The following is a 13049-nucleotide window of genomic DNA, read 5'->3' on the forward strand; positions in this document are numbered from 1 at the left end:
TTTTTGTTTCACAATAAAGTGGAGTTACTCTTTAAATCTCTCTATAACAAAACATTTAAATCACATAGCCTCATTAGTGCTAGCAGTGGTTGCATTCAAGCAAGTTATAGAGATACTTGGTTTCCAGCACAAACATGTAAAGGTTGTAGATTTTGTTTACTCTGTGGTTGATTAGTGTACTGGGATTGCGCACACTTCAGCAAAGCAATACTTTTAAAATTAACTGCAGGACAATTTCATGGGTCATTTAAACGTAAGTACTGGAAGCTCTAATTGTAAACTCTGTAGTGTTTGATGTAGTAATGGTATTTATCAGGGTCTATTGGCAAGGTTAAACCGCTTCTCTTCCAATTCTTAGTGAATGGCCGCGTGTCTTTTTAAATTCCCATTTCGCTGAAAAGTTTGTTCCCTATGCTTGGATCGCGGGTACGGTATTTGTACATTGATTTAATCCCCCCTCTCAATCCTCTCCTCTCCAGAGAGAATAGGATCACTGCTTGTAGTCTTTCCTCATAGCTGAAGTCCTCCATTTCCTTTATTAGCTTTGTTGCCCTTCTCTGGACTTTCTCCAGTTCCAGCACATCCTTCAACTGTGTATACACATAAATGTATACACTTTTACAAATATGTGATTATTTATGGTTACACTTGTAAGAATTGGTATTACATAGGAATCTGAACTTGTAATCTTAGGCTAGGAGCACACAGGTGATTTTAGTGCTAATAAAATGCCTTGTGATTAATCATTATGAGGAGTGATTGAAAAAAAAAAGGCTGCCTATTGAGCACTGGTGGTCAACTTGAAAATAATAGAAGGTCTCAAATGTGGTCTCCAAAATGTCTAGTGGGCTGCACAATAGCAGTTTGCTTTTGTTTATGGTGCATTGCATCAAGCTAGGAAGCCCATTCAAAAAAAAAATGGGGTGAAATTCACCTCAATGCCCATAAATGCTCAATGTTCCTGTGGTATCTTTTGCTAGGTACCCTTTAAGGATTTCACAGGGACAGTAAGATTCTCCTAGTCCGCTGTGGTAACCCACAGAAACTTAAAAAAAAGTGATTTTTTTTTTAGCATTGTGAAACAAGAGTTGTTGTCAACTGTCATTTTGGATACTACAAGAAAGAACTGTCAAAAGTGTTCTTTATTGTGGATTAACCATATTTTTTCAGGGAGAGTTATTGCTTATGTTGCTGACTTGGCCAACAGTTTGAGGGTTTCATTTCTGCAGGAAGATGATATGAGACTTTCTGGCAGGGCGTTATTGTGCCAGAACAGTGAAGAAGAAGAAGAAGAAGGTGTGACTGTTTTCTTCTCATAAACGTGTGTAATCTACCTGGGACAACACTGGTGTAAGAATGGGCCCCAAATGCAATTGAGCCCTGTTTAAAGTGCGGAGATTAAAGCTCTTGGACTTTGCCTGCCAATGAGAGACCAGAGGCTCAAGTCACTTTGAGTGGAGGCTAGCAGCACTGACATTCTATGGGCCAGGAGGATGTATTTTTTTAATATAACTAAACTAATACTATAAATAAAAACAAACACAAATTAATTTTTTGGCATAAATAAATGGCCGCGGCACTTTATTGGTTATAAATAAATTAAATAATTATTTATTCAAAATTCCATCCAATAAATTTCAATTCCAACAAAATTATAAAACATAAATCTGTATCGCTCAGTCCCAGAACTCGAGCGAAAATAAACATATTTAAAACCACCAAAGTCCCCCCTTGATCCAAGGGTGACTCTACCACATAAAGTGCCAGCGACGGGTGGGGGGGAGGGGAGCTCGCCAGGCAGTCACTTCCTAACTGAGGGGCTTACCTCAGAGACCCCCTATATAAAGCCTTGGGTCAGAATGTTCTAGAGGGGCGTGCGCTGCTGTGAAGCCCGCCAAAACTATGAGGGGCTACTTTATAACATTTAAAGGGGCAGTGTCCTATAAATTAAATAAATTCTGACACAAATTTTTTTTTTTTTTTTTTTATAACATCCCCTGTCCCATGTGCGAGGGCACCTATTACTTGTGCCCTCTTACCATGGGCCAGGAGGATGTATTTTTTTAATATAACTAAACTAATACTATAAATAAAAACAAACACAAATTAATTTTTTGGCATAAATAAATGGCCGCGGCACTTTATTGGTTATAAATAAATTAAATAATTATTTATTCAAAATTCCATCCAATAAATTTCAATTCCAACAAAATTATAAAACATAAATCTGTATCGCTCAGTCCCAGAACTCGAGCGAAAATAAACATATTTAAAACCACCAAAGTCCCCCAGACGCCGGGACTAGTTGCAAACTTGTGCCGGCCCCCCCACCACCGCGGCCATTTCTATGCTATTTTGAAACCCTAAATTGAGGATATCTAGGCCTATATCAGATAAATGGATTTCATCCTGCCTGTAAAGGCCAGGGAAACCACCTTCAAGGTCCACGTGTCGGAAAGCAAAACCACCGACCAATGGCATAAATTTTGCCATTGCGTGATTTACTCTCCTCCTGGTCCTTTCCAAAGGCTTAAATTCTATAGAAGACAACCATTTTAAACGAGGAACAATTTCCGAAAACACCATTGTACAATTCGGAAAAAGTAATTTGAAATTATATAAATCTTTTTTAATCTTGAATAATAAATCTAATGACTTCAAAACTCCCACAACATTCCCTCCCAAATAGAATATCAATATGGATGGGGCTGGCCAAACTTCCTTTAATCTATAAATGAAGTCACACAAATTAACCCAACTCAGACCTCTCACTCCTTTCCAAAATATATGCAAGTGATCAATATCAAAAGACAAATTTTCAGTATAACACCGGTGTGCAGCTCTTTTTCGTGCCCAGTGAACAAAGGAGTGTCCAATGATCCATACGGAAACTTTGACACCTATGGAATTAAACAGATAAATTAGGTCTGATATATAGATTAAAACTCTTCGATTCCCATCTTCCCAACTTTTTTATCATAGACTCATCTAATCCCATCCTGGCCGCTTCCGTAGCAGCTCCTATCCTAAACGAATGTGCAGTAAATCTATAAGTACTTAAGACATTTTTTTTTTTTTTTAAAACAGCTGAAAATTGATATTTAGTGACTACTGAACCATCTATATGTATAAAGAAATTATTCGAAAAGGGGGGTCTGACCTCCAAATACCTGCTAAGAACCGCACAAGGACATATATACTGATCACCACAGGCTGCCAGCTCTAACCAATGGCCTTTTCTAAACTGATCAGTTTTTGATTGGCTAATGAAAATATTAACCTTATCCTTTCCCACAATGACTTCCTTAGCTTTAAGGCCTGATTGGCCCGCCCTATTGTCTGAGACCAATTCGGAAACACGAAGCGCAGCGAAAAAACAAAGTACAAAGGCTGCTGAAAAAAGTCTTGCCTCATATTCCGAAAAACAGACAGCAGGGGAGGCCAAGCATAATCTTCTAAGTAAATCAATTGATATAGGTCTGCGTGAATCAGGGGTGAACATTCTCTTTTTATAACCTTTGAGGGCTTGTCTTATCGAGAAAAACTCATAAACCCCCCGGAATTCTTCAATTTCAGAAAAATGAAACCCCCGCTAGGATCTTGTTAATGTGGCTATATGATAGCTGCTGATTCATCAATGCGCATAAAAAAGCTAGCATATCACCCTCCCGAGGTGGCTCAGATGGAATACCCATCTCATTACAGAATAACAACCATCTCTGCCAAGCGGAACCATACTCCGACCAAGTGTGAGGTGCCACTTTATCGCATCAAAGACCAGATCTAGATCAAGGTCCACAGATGATCCGGGCAATGAAATCCCACCGGATCGGCGTTCGGATGAAATTCCCTGAAACGAGAGAACTGAAAACGGGATAGGGAATCAGCTATGCAATTTGACACTCCAGGAATATATTTGACCTTTATCCAGATGTTTAACTTCAAACATAAGAAAACAAGATAGCGGAGAAGTTTTAATACCAATGTAGATGTTGATGACAAAGCATTTATTGCATACAAAACTCCTCTGTTATCTGAGTGTACCAAAATTCTCCTATCACTGAAATTAGACCCCCAAAGTTCAAGGGCAACCAAAATCGGGAATAATTCTAATAAAACTATATTATTAGTAAATTTACTTTCCACCCATGCGGTAGGCCAAGACCCGCAACACCAATGCGTGTCCCAGACGGCCGCAAACCCTAAAGATCCTGCTGAGTCCGTAAATAACTGAAGGTCAGCAGCAAAAATCCAGTCTTTTTGAAAAAATGACCGGCCATTATAGTCATTTAAAAACGTGACCAAACGCGCAAATCATCTTTTAAATCCGCCGTTAGCCGGATATGTGCCAAAGGAGACTTAAAACCAGACATTGCTAAAGCCAAACGTCTCGAAAAATTCTACCTACTGGCATAATACGCGAAGCGAATGCTAACAGGCCTAGCAGAGACTGAAGCTCTTTTAAGAGAACTTTCTTCCGCCTCGAAAATTCACTTACTGTAGTCTGCATCCTAGAAATTTTTTCCATCGGGAGCTGACACTCACCAATGCCTGTATTAATAGAAATACCCAGGAATTCAATCGAAGTGCTGGGTAAAACCGTTTTATCCTCAGCCAATGGTATCCCAAAATGTTTACAAATAAGGGAAAATAGTTTTAGAAGTAAAAGGCAGATGTCAGAATCAGGGGGTCCCACAAAAAGGAAATCATCCAAGTAATGTAAGACCCCCTGACAACCCAATTCCTGAACCATCACCCACTGGAGAAAAGTCGCAAAAATTCAAAATAGGCACAGGACAATGAGCATCCCATAGGCAAGCAGCGGTCGAAAAAGAAATAGCCTTCAAAATAAAAACCTAAGGAATTGAAGGCTTCCGGAGCAATAGGTAATAATCGGAATGCAGATTGAACATCAGCCTTAGCCAATAATGCACTAGGGCCATATTGCTTAATCATATCAACCGCCTCATCAAATGTAGTATATGAAACCGATGATATAATAGGGTCTATTTCGTCATTTAAAGAATCTCCTCTAGGAAATGACAAGTGATGTATTACTCGAAAGGAGTTGGGTTCCTTTTTAGGGACCAAACCTAGAGGAGATATGCGAAAATTCTTAAACGGCGGGTCCAAGAATGGGCCTGCTACCCGCCCAGCCTCAATTAACTAGCAAATCTTCTCCCTGGCTATATCTATAAATTGATCTGTTGATTTAAATTTTTTTTTTTTTTTTTAACTTTACAACCCAATCCTTTAAAAGATGGAAGCTTAAAACCTGATTCAAAACCATTAATTAATAATTGGGCCTTCTCCTTGTTTGGATATGCCTGCAGCCACGGGAGCATTTTTTCCAGCCTCACTGAAGTGCAGGCTTTTCTGAAAAATATCCCTAGATGCCTGAGTTTGCTGACTTGCCCTCTTAAAACACTTCATTGCTGGCCTGTACAAAAATGAGCACTCATGCTTAAATTTGCACGCTGCTGCCCACTTACACTGCGTTTCATTATACGCATAACAAATACCCTTCCTATAGGGGGATACGCTAGGCGCAGCACTTGCCTGTTTTGTTGGCGTAAACTTTTGAGGAATAATTAAATTTAACCAAAGGCCTACGTCCTTCATGCCCCATTTCAGGCTGGGATAAACTGATAGTTTCTATCGGAAGGACTCATCGTAGTAAAACCATCCCAGGCTACCAAAGTTCTTGTACGCTTCCAGGATATGCTCTACATGCTGGAATACCCACTGCAATACTCTGGAAATTTTTCACCCAAAACCGAAATAAATGCAAAAGGCTTGAAGCCAATTGTTAAATGACCTATAAACCGGACGCCTCCTATTTTCTTCTTGCCCATCATCAGATTTCTTCTCATTCTTAACAGCAAATTCCTTTGCTGACGGCAACAATGAGAGCAAATCGATAAATTCGCCCTTCCAAATTTTTTTTTTTTTTTTGATCCCTGCTGTGAGATGATAACCAAGCGGCGACATATCGCATGGCATCACCTCCTTTAGACACGTCTCAGGAACCGTGTGTGCAAATTGACTAACTCTGGTACCACCATCTGACACAGGTGTGACCGGAACACTACTTACCACATTAGCCGCTTGATTCGTAGTGCTGACTGGGAACCATACATTACCAGGACCTTGTATATTAAAACTAGGAACATTACAGCAGGAACAGGTGTAACATTTAACAAACTCGCAAATTTAGATAAAGATTCTAAAAGAACATTTAAATTGCTCAATTGCGCCAACTCACCAACTCCTATCGACAGCGTAGCTGATTGGCTAACGGGAGGCACCGTATGCTGTGCTTCTGTACTGCTTGTATTCACCTGTGGACGTAAAGCCTGGCTAAGAAAAACATCTTCAGCTGTTACCTGACTGGAACTATCTTCCCTGGGTTGCCTAGCAACCCTCTCCTCAGATGCTCTCTCAATTCTGCTTCTGTGAGGCCGGGTGTTATCCCGCCTTTCACCACTGGGTGGCGGTGATGGTGAAGAAAACCTCCTTCTCTTCAGGCCTCTTCTGCTTCTCCTCAGCCCTCCCGCAGCTTCCGACTGTCCAACAGCTGTGCTGTCGGACACCTGTCTCAAGGATGCTGGCCGCTCCGGAGGACGGCTTCGCTGACCCTGTTTAGCCACTGCCTTCCCCGCTGCTGGTGCCTGAGGTGAGGGAGATACACTCCTCCTAGCGGCCGTCTCCTCTGCCCGCACTACCGCCGCAGGTACCGCCATTCCGCTCACCCCTTCCCTTACTTGTTCAGATTCCGCTCCCCTCACCATGAGACAGTTCCGCAGCCATTCTTCTCCCCCCTCTAAAGCTGCTCTTTCCAATACTTGGCGAACAAGAGACTTCATTATAGGAAGGAGAGCCAGCGAGTGCAGCAACAACAGCTGAGGAGAGGAGAGCTCGCCAGGCAGTCACTTCCTAACTGAGGGGCTTACCTCAGAGACCCCCTATATAAAGCCTTGGGTCAGAATGTTCTAGAGGGGCGTGCGCTGCTGTGAAGCCCGCCAAAACTATGAGGGGCTACTTTATAACATTTAAAGGGGCAGTGTCCTATAAATTAAATAAATTCTGACACAAATTTTTTTTTTTTTTTTATAACATCCCCTGTCCCATGTGCGAGGGCACCTATTACTTGTGCCCTCTTACCATTCTATCTGTTTTAAGGGTTGAGTGTGATTGGCTAATCCCATGGCCATGACCGGAAAGCTAAAAGCAGTATTAAACCCAAAAGCAAACATGTATTACTAATTAAGTTTACTATTTCTTAGAGCTGATGGCTGCATTAGTTTCCTTTTTTAGGCTTTCTTTCTTCTATTATCATCTGATGATCCAGTCAGTAATTCTGCTTTTTTTCAACAGAAAAGGTCTCCAGGTTTTCCAGGAGTGCTTAGAATGACAAGCTTTTATGTATTTATGTAAGACCTTTATCCCAAAAGGGAAAAAGAAAATGTTTGCTGTAACTAATTATAAAGTTTTAGCTGGAGTTCAGCTTCAATTTGTTTGTGTATTTAAATTTGCTAGTACTTCTAACACTCCCCTCCCTCAGACTGACAATGCTGCTGTCCAAAGGTGCTCCCTGTGTTTATTCATCCAGAACGGGGGCACTCTAATACAGGAGGTGTGTTACTGACCAGATCACCAGAGGAAAGCAGAGGAAAAAAAAAAAATTAAAAAAAAAAATAACCTAATACAGCCACTACATCTAATAAATGGTAAGCTGCAATATATTTCATTTTTGGTTTTGGGTTTAATACCACTTTAATCACTTCTGGACTGGAAGGTTTTACCCCCTAATGACCAGGCCATTTTTTTGCTATATGGCACTGTAATACTTTAACTGACAATTGCGCGGTCGTGCAATGTTGTACCCAAATACAATTTATGTCCTTTTTTTTCCCAACAAATAGAGCTTTCTTTTGGTGATACTTGATCACCTCTGCAGTTTTCGTTTTGTGCACTACAGGCGATCCCCGCGTTACGAACATCCGACTACAAATGACTCCTTCTGACAAACGGAGAGAGACAACAGGAAGTGAGGAGAAATCTATCTCTAGGAAGGGAAATTCACTCCTGTAAGAGTTTTCATGGGAAAAAGGTGTCTCCACTGAAGCCTTATCACAATCCTAGTTTCCAAAACAAGCCAAAATTTTCAAAATCCAGTTGTCATAGGGACAGCAAGTGAGGTGAAATCTTCTGAAAGGGGGTACAGAGAGCAAAACAAATGTTACAGGGGTGTTAACCCTTCCATATGTTATCCAAAAAACATAAAAATTATTCTTTTGGCTGGAGCTAAATCTAAAAATATGTACCTGTTCCAACTACAAACAAATTCGACTTAAGAAGAAACCTACAATCCCTATCTTGTTTGTAACCTGGGGACCGCCTGTATAAACAAAAAAAGATTGTCAATTTAAAAAAAAAAAACTATATTTTTTTACTTCTCCATCTTGTCCCCCTGCAGAACAGCGATCTGCCTTGTTTACATAGGCAGATCGCGGTTCTGCCTTTCCTGGGGATGGTCACAGGTGGCCGGCGGACATCTGGTCCGCCGGACCTGCTGATTGACATCCCCACTAGCTAGTCACGGTGCAATCGCGCCTCTGGTGGTGCGATGGCACCATTTAGTGGCTATTGAATGACATACAGGTACATTGTTTCATGCAATAGCGTCACATTGCCACAGTAAATACACAGCAGCCAGTCGGCAAGTGGTTAAGTCACCGGGGAAAAAAGTTAGTTCTGGGACACATTCAGCTCTCCCGGTAGGTGAGACTTCAAGGGTTGTTCATTGAAAACTGGAGACAGAATAATCCAGGTCAGAACTAGTGGGGGTCACCAGTAGTGCCAACAGCCATATTAGCGAGGGGATACTCTGGAAATATCTCTTGCTAAGAGTCCATGGGATTAATTGTAGAAGAAAAGCTACTCAGACAGACACCCCAGAGGCTGCAGTCCAGATGCTAGAAAACAATTTAAAGCCTCGTACACACGCAATGATTATCGGCCGACCGATCGGCCGTCTTTTGTCCAGTGTTGTTGTGTTGGTTGAAATGTGCTCTAGACTGCACACGAATTTTGTCGGCCAACAACAACCAACTGCAGAAGTGATGTCATGTTCTGATTTACTTTTCGTGTGTTTTTTCTTCTCTGAGCATGCCCAGTCTTGCTCATAACATTTTTGTCTGCCGAAATCTGTACTGACTGAGGAACAATCGGCCATTCTGGTGAAGGCCAACAAAAATTTTATAGCATGCACACCAGATTTTGTTCGGCCGAAAAGTCGCAGTCGGTTGTCGGAAGCATCATACTAACAAGCCGGCAATCGGCCGATCGGACGCTGGCCGAAAATTCACGGCCAACAATCGGTGCGTGTGTACGAGGCTTTAGTCTGAATTTCAAAAAAGTTTATCAGAAGAACAGGTTAAACCTGTCTCCACCTTACACTCTAGCACAAGCCCTAGCTTATAACCAGGCACATAGTGAACTAATTAGGAGGACTAATTAGGAGGAGTAATGTGTCCCGCTGAGGAAGGGAAGCTTATGTAAGATAAAATGCATTGTAAATAAGAAATGGAATATGGATTTGAATACCCTTATTTACCTAAATGAGTTATGAAAGAGATTGAAATGGAAAACAAACTGCTGGCTGGTTTAGATGAAGCGGTGTTGGAGAATCTGGGTGTGCCACGGCCATGATGTTTTTCACACTTAGTGTTCCAAGGCCATGCTCAGGATTCTGCAGTATACTAGGAGAAATCCTGGGATGCAGGCAAAACTGGAAATTGGGAAGATAAATTTTCTAAGATGAGGTACTTATTAAACAGGCTGGACACAGGGACCAGGTGTGAGCCATCAATATCTTTGATGCAGACAGAAAAATGGTCCAGATCCCCACTATTTCAAGTGAGTGACCATCTATTTCTGCCTTTACCATTTGAACTGTTTGCCAAAGGTAGGTGGCAAGCTAATCCTATTTCAACTTGAGAGGTTTCTACCTCAAACTGGATGTTGCAGCCCTTGTTTACAGCTGGCTTTATTTAACTTTTCTTCAAGAGAAAGATAGTTGTGTCAGTTAATTTTTTTTTTTTTTTGTAACGTTTCCAGTCTATTTTTGCAAGAAGAAAAGGATAAATGTTTTATTGGATAGTGATGAGCCGAACAGCCCTGGGTTCAGTTGCCAAACCCGAACCTTAATGTAATCCATGGGAGCCTTATGTATCAAACTTAAAATATTAATTTTCTGGGCTAATCTGCAGGGGGGGGGGGGGGGTCAAAAAATAGCATTGGAGGGGGATGAGGTGGAGCACTGGGGAATATGTACCAATCCAAAAAAAGCTTTAAAAATTCCATGCAGTCAGTAGCAGTGATTTTAAAGGAATAACATTAACAAAGCAAAAAAGTTTTAAAATTGTGGGCAAATGACTTTGACCGCTGTCATTGCCAACGTCTTTGTTTAAAAAAAAAAAAAAAAACACAGACCCCCAAAAGTCCTTTATGTATGTTGGGGGCCTTTGGAACTCTTTAAGAAATAACAATGAAATCCATTTATTTTTTCAAATGCAAGCAGTGTATATACCTGCATTTGACCTGACATCAATCTTTTGCAATTCATCAAAGCAAAGTTTAAACTGGTAGAGGGAGATGCAACACAAAGAGCTAGCCAGAATCAATTGTGCTGCAGTTTCCATGTGCTAATGTGGGGCATGTTGATAAGAGGATAGCTTGAGTTGTAGATATGTCCTTAGATTTGTTACACTGAAATTTTCATCTTTAGTAAAATATCAAAGAAAACTTTAGGTATACCTACTATCTATCTGAACTATCTTCAGAAGGACCTCTGTGTAAAAGCAATCCAAAAAGAAGTGCTGTGCTCCACACCTGTTCAAAAATACATTCACCAGAGATAAATGACCCTACTATAGTTTCAGGTCAAAAGGCCTTTCGGTTGATAAATCCTCAGTGTCACAGGTTCAAATTTCCTCTGATCTTCTCCATTTAGGCAATATAATAGCAATTTAAAATTCCACACAGTGTGATACCATTAAAACTATAGGCTGCACAGAACAATGCGGAGGCTGATTGCATGATTGTTTATAGTAGGAAAGCAAAATTTTTCCATTTAGCACAGATCTAAAAGGATTAAAAAAAATAAATAAAAGCACATTCAAGCGACCTCCAAACAGTAGGTAAGGACTAAGTACAAGCAGGGCTGTAATGATGGGGCCCCGTACAGCCTATCTGATAGGACCCCGTGGAATATATCAAATTATATTTTTGCTAAAATGCCACAGTTGTGATGCTATGTAAAGTACATGTGAACAAGCACTTAATTATTTTTAAATTATTATTTTTTAGAATTTGATTTTTTAACATTTTTTTAAATTCTATTATCTATTTATTACATTTTTTAAATGCCCCTTTGGGGGGATTTTGGTAAAATTTCAGGAGTCTAAACAGACCCCTGATGTCTCACATTTGAGACAGAGAAAGGGACTGAGGACAGAGATTGAATAAATTGGAAGTCCTGTGAGGTTTCCTGTTCATTCCCAAAAGCATCAGTGATGACTAAACACAGGAGCAATCGGTATCGATATGACATATTTACCAGCCCCAGCTCTCCATCCTGAACCCAGTCTTCCTGTGTGCCTCAGCGGCTGCAGGCAGGAGAAAAGAGGAGAGAAGCCAGAAGTACTGCGAGGGAGGCGGGCACACAGGGGGGGGGGGGGGTTGGACAGCAAGTGAAAGGTGGGGCAAATACAAGAAACAATCTCCCTCCAGCGCAGCTGAAAGGAGAAAGCAGACAGCTCTGCAGGGGGATCCACAAGAGTCACAAGGCAGTAAAGCTGGTCCTCCTGCTCGGCAGGTGCCCAGGCCTCCCTTTTGAACTGATGAGGCACGGGCCCAGTACAGGAGGGTCAGCTGTACTGCCTTATTAGTGACCCTGTGTATAAGCATTAACCAGTTGCCAGCCACCTGCCACAGTCCGACTCCCCACTATGTGCTGATTTGGTTTAGAACAGATCAGTCATCAGGTTCAGGCTAATGATTTTTGGCCTGGACCTGGTGATCAATTCTGACCAATTTTAGAGCGTCCTGTCCCCTTGTAATGTAAATGCAGGCACAGGAAATGATGCAATCTTGTCTCCTGGAGCCCTTTTCGTTTCCAGCGTGAGAGAAGAGAGTATCAACGGTGAGTACACAAGCACTACACTGACACCAGTACACATAGGCACACATTTAACCCCCTGATCACTAGGGATGATCGAACAGTTCGGGTCGACCATCGGTTCGACCCGAACATTGGCTGTTCGAAATTCGGCCGAATTCCTAACTTTTTGCGGAAAAAGTTCAGAATTCGGCAACCAGAACCGACCAAAATGCAATGGGACAGGAACTGGGCTTTAAAAGCCCGTGATTGGACCAGAACTATCAGTAAAAGCCAATTGAGGGGGCAGGAGGATGCTAGGAATGTGATTGGAGTGACTAGGGGGTCCAGAGGCCAATCAGTATTGAATTTGCCCCCCAGTATATAACATAGCCCCGCCAAATCTCTAGCACTGTAATACAGGGGCTGTGGAAGAGAGTGGAAGCAGTTCTGTTACTCCTGCTTCAAAAGTGTCATTTAGCAATTATTAGTGTGAGGAAAGGGATATCTAGTGTTGTTAGGGTACTATTTTCCACTATAGTTAGATTCAATAATCTAGTTTCTGTAGGGAAAGTGTTAAGTGTCAGGGGGACCGTAGTGTAGTGTAGGGTGAACTGACTCTGACTGCTATGGCAGGGTGACCAAACTCTTCCATGTCAGGGTGACCGCCATAGAAAAAAGATCATTTGTCTTAGAATTGCAGTAGAGCAGGCATATGGCTCCGCTCCTTTCACACCTGGCCGTTTTTGTTGCAGGCGTTTATTGGGCTTTTTTGTGGACGTCTTTGGAGGCAGGCATGACATCTGAACTTCTGTGTAGGGGTATATACACATACACACATATAGGTGTGAAAGTAGCGGAACCCCATGCCTGCACTAATGCAATT

This window comes from Pelophylax lessonae (genome assembly GCF_965119305.1).
Source record: "Pelophylax lessonae genome assembly, chromosome: 3".
Lineage (NCBI taxonomy): Eukaryota > Metazoa > Chordata > Amphibia > Anura > Ranidae > Pelophylax > Pelophylax lessonae.